Below are 5,000 nucleotides of genomic sequence, written 5' to 3'. Positions count from 1 at the left end.
TGGTGCGGCAGCTTGCCTCGAGCACCATCGGCACACGCTCGGCCCTGGTGCGGTCGGTTGCCTCGAGCACCATCGGCACACGCTGGGCCCTGGTGCGGCACGTTGCCTCGACCACCATCGGCAGCCTCGACCACCATCGGCACACGCTCCGCCCTGGTGCGGCAGGTTGCCTCGACCACCATCGGCACACGCTGGGCCCTGGTGCGGGCGCTTGCCTCGACCACCATCGGCACACGCTCCGCCCTGGTGCGGCAGGTTGCCTCGACCACCATCGGCACACGCTGGGCCCTGGTGCGGGCGGTTGCCTCGACCACCATCGGCACACGCTGGGCCCTGGTGCGGGCGCTTGCCTCGACCACCATCGGCACACGCTGGGCCCTGGTGCGGGCGCTTGCCTCGACCACCATCGGCACACGCTGGGCCCTGGTGCGGCAGGTTGCCTCGAGCACCATCGGCACACGCTGGGCCCTGGTGCGGCAGGTTGCCTCGAGCACCATCGGCACACGCTGGGCCCTGGTGCGGGCGCTTGCCTCGAGCACCATCGGCACACGCTCGGCCCTGGTGCGGTCGGTTGCCTCGAGCACCATCGGCACACGCTGGGCCCTGGTGCGGCAGGTTGCCTCGACCACCATCGGCACACGCTGGGCCCTGGTGCGGGCGCTTGCCTCGACCACCATCGGCACACGCTCGGCCCTGGTGCGGTCGGTTGCCTCGAGCACCATCGGCACACGCTGGGCCCTGGTGCGGCAGGTTGCCTCGAGCACCATCGGCACACGCTGGGCCCTGGTGCGGGCGCTTGCCTCGACCACCATCGGCACACGCTGGGCCCTGGTGCGGGCGCTTGCCTCGAGCACCATCGGCAGACGCTGGGCCCTGGTGCGGCAGGTTGCCTCGAGCACCATCGGCAGACGCTGGGCCCTGGTGCGGCAGGTTGCCTCGAGCACCATCGGCACACGCTGGGCCCTGGTGCGGTCGGTTGCCTCGAGCACCATCGGCACACGCTGGGCGCTGGTGCGGGAACTTGCCTCGACCACCATCGGCACACGCTGGGCCCTGGTGCGGCAGGTTACCTCGATCACCATCGGCACACGCTGGGCCCTGGTGCGACAGGTTGCCTCGAGCACCATCGGCACACTATCGGCCCTGGTGCGGGCGGTTGCCTCGACCACCATCGGCACACGCTGGGCCCTGGTGCGGGCGGTTGCCTCGAGCACCATCGGCACACGCTGGGCCCTGGTGGGTTTAGGTACATCTTCAAATTTCTGCCGTGCCAATGCCATTTTTATGGCTTGTAAATTCATACAATGGTCCCCTAAGCCTTCACGTGAAGTTTCGTTGGAAGATGACTCGTTTTCTATTTTTCACGATTTTCGAAACTTTTTGCGGTTCGGGAATTTTTAAAATTTTTTTATAAGGATTTTTGGCCCCAAATTTTGTAGGCATGATCCTTCTATTTTTGTTGGCATGCACAAAAAAATTCAGCTAAAAACTCGAAGTAGAGAAGATTTTGTGACCGTTTGAAAAAAGTGTCCCCATTTCAGACACTTTAACGGCTACTGGTAGCAAACCTGTAAAATCTCAAATGCTCTTTAAGGGGGTGTGAATTCTCAGAGGTTTGATGAGGGATAGGGGGCCAACACAAGGCCAAGTACCAGCACCCATCGCACATCATGTGCGCACACCCCCCCGGCCCCCCTCCCAATCGCCGGAACCCCAATGCCGCCGGTCAGGTTCTCCGGCGGTACTCCGGCGATGCTCCGGCGATGCTCCGGCGATGCTGTCCCGAGTGAAAAAAATGCGGCACCAGCACATGCTGGAGCCAAGCATGGGCACCGTGGCTCAAAATCGAACTTCGGCCAAGGCCTCGACCATCAATGGCACATGATGACGCATGGTGATGGCACATGCATCGACCATCATCGGCATAGGCTGCCCTTCGGTACGGGCACTTGCCTCGACCGCCATCGGCACAAGCTGGGCCCTGGTGTGGGTTGTTGCCTCGATCACAATCGGCACATGCTGAGCCTTGGTGCGGGCGGTTGCCTCGAGCACCATCGGGAGACCCTGGGCCCTGGTGCGGCCGGTTGCCCCGATAACCATCGGCACACGCTGGGCCCTGGGGCGGGCGCTTGCCCCCAGCACCATCGGCACACGCTGGGCCCTGGTACGGGCGGTTGCCCCGAACACCATCGACACAAGCCGGCCCTTGGTGCGGGCTCCTGGCTCGACCACCATCGGCACACGCTGGGCCCTGGTGCGGGCGCTTGCCTCGACCACCATCGGCACACGCTGGGCCCTGGTGCGGGCGCTTGCCTCGACCACCATCGGCACACGCTGGGCCCTGGTGCGGCAGGTTGCCTCGAGCACCATCGGCACACGCTGGGCCCTGGTGCGGCAGGTTGCCTCGAGCACCATCGGCACACGCTGGGCCCTGGTGCGGGCGCTTGCCTCGAGCACCATCGGCACACGCTCGGCCCTGGTGCGGTCGGTTGCCTCGAGCACCATCGGCACACGCTGGGCCCTGGTGCGGCAGGTTGCCTCGACCACCATCGGCACACGCTGGGCCCTGGTGCGGGCGCTTGCCTCGACCACCATCGGCACACGCTCGGCCCTGGTGCGGTCGGTTGCCTCGAGCACCATCGGCACACGCTGGGCCCTGGTGCGGCAGGTTGCCTCGAGCACCATCGGCACACGCTGGGCCCTGGTGCGGGCGCTTGCCTCGACCACCATCGGCACACGCTGGGCCCTGGTGCGGGCGCTTGCCTCGAGCACCATCGGCAGACGCTGGGCCCTGGTGCGGCAGGTTGCCTCGAGCACCATCGGCAGACGCTGGGCCCTGGTGCGGCAGGTTGCCTCGAGCACCATCGGCACACGCTGGGCCCTGGTGCGGTCGGTTGCCTCGAGCACCATCGGCACACGCTGGGCGCTGGTGCGGGAACTTGCCTCGACCACCATCGGCACACGCTGGGCCCTGGTGCGGCAGGTTACCTCGATCACCATCGGCACACGCTGGGCCCTGGTGCGACAGGTTGCCTCGAGCACCATCGGCACACTATCGGCCCTGGTGCGGGCGGTTGCCTCGACCACCATCGGCACACGCTGGGCCTTGGTGCGGGCGGTTGCCTCGAGCACCATCGGCACACGCTGGGCCCTGGTGGGTTTAGGCACATCTTCAAATTTCTGCCGTGCCAATGCCATTTTTATGGCTTGTAAATTCATACAATGGTCCCCTAAGCCTTCACGTGAAGTTTCGTTGGAAGATGACTCGTTTTCTATTTTTCACGATTTTCGAAACTTTTTGCGGTTCGGGAATTTTTAAAATTTTTTTATAAGGATTTTTGGCCCCAAATTTTGTAGGCATGATCCTTCTATTTTTGTTGGCATGCACAAAAAAATTCAGCTAAAAACTCGAAGTAGAGAAGATTTTGTGACCGTTTGAAAAAAGTGTCCCCATTTCAGACACTTTAACGGCTACTGGTAGCAAACCTGTAAAATCTCAAATGCTCTTTAAGGGGGTGTGAATTCTCAGAGGTTTGATGAGGGATAGGGGGCCAACACAAGGCCAAGTACCAGCACCCATCGCACATCATGTGCGCACACCCCCCCGGCCCCCCTCCCAATCGCCGGAACCCCAATGCCGCCGGTCAGGTTCTCCGGCGGTACTCCGGCGATGCTCCGGCGATGCTCCGGCGATGCTGTCCCGAGTGAAAAAAATGCGGCACCAGCACATGCTGGAGCCAAGCATGGGCACCGTGGCTCAAAATCGAACTTCGGCCAAGGCCTCGACCATCAATGGCACATGATGACGCATGGTGATGGCACATGCATCGACCATCATCGGCATAGGCTGCCCTTCGGTACGGGCACTTGCCTCGACCGCCATCGGCACAAGCTGGGCCCTGGTGTGGGTTGTTGCCTCGATCACAATCGGCACATGCTGAGCCTTGGTGCGGGCGGTTGCCTCGAGCACCATCGGGAGACCCTGGGCCCTGGTGCGGCCGGTTGCCCCGATAACCATCGGCACACGCTGGGCCCTGGGGCGGGCGCTTGCCCCCAGCACCATCGGCACACGCTGGGCCCTGGTACGGGCGGTTGCCCCGAACACCATCGACACAAGCCGGCCCTTGGTGCGGGCTCCTGGCTCGACCACCATCGGCACACGCTGGGCCCTGGTGCGGGCGGTTGCCTCGAACACCATCGGCACACGCCGGCCCTTGGTGCGGCCGGTTGCCTCGACCACCATCGGCACACGCTCGGCCTTGGTGAGGGCGCTTGCCTCGACCACCATCGGCACACGCTGCGCCCTGGTGCGGGCGCTTGCCTCGACCACCATCGGCACACGCTCGGCCTTGGTGCGGGCGCTTGCCTCGACCACCATCGGCACACGCTGGGCCCTGGTGAGGGCGCTTGCCTCGACCACCATCGGCACACGCTGGGCCCTGGTGCGGGCGGTTGCCTCGACCACCATCGGCACACGCTGGGCCCTGGTGCGGGCGGTTGCCTCGACCACCATCGGCACACGCTGGGCCCTGGTGCTGGCGGTTGCCTCGACCACCATCGGCACACGCTGGGCCCTGGTGCGGGCGGTTGCCTCGAACACCATCGGCACAAGCCGGCCCTTGGTGCGGGCGGTTGCCTCGAGCACCATCGGCACACGCTGGGCCCTGGTGCGGGCGGTTGCCTCGACCACCATCGGCACACGCTGGGCCCTGGTGCGGACGGTTGCCTCGAGCACCATGGGCACACGCTGGCCCTTGGTGCGGGCTCTTGCCTCGACCACCATCAGCAGAAGATTGCCCCTACGTCGAACACCATCGATACATGCCGGGCCTTGGTGTGGGCACATGCCTCGAGCTGGTGCGGGCGGTTGCCTCGACCACCATCGGCTCACGTTGGCCCTTGTTGCGGGCACATGCCTCGACCACCATCGGCACCTGCGCACCCTCGGTGTGGGATTTGCTTGTTTGGAAAAAGTGTCCCCGTTTCAGACATTTTAACGT

This window comes from Durio zibethinus, unplaced genomic scaffold, assembly GCF_047325235.1.
Source record: "Durio zibethinus cultivar Kanyao isolate XHJ-2024 unplaced genomic scaffold, ASM4732523v1 HiC_scaffold_3, whole genome shotgun sequence".
NCBI classification, from domain to species: Eukaryota; Viridiplantae; Streptophyta; class Magnoliopsida; order Malvales; family Malvaceae; genus Durio; species Durio zibethinus.
The sequence above is the reverse complement of the archived record's forward strand: the minus strand, read 5'-3'. Positions refer to the sequence as shown.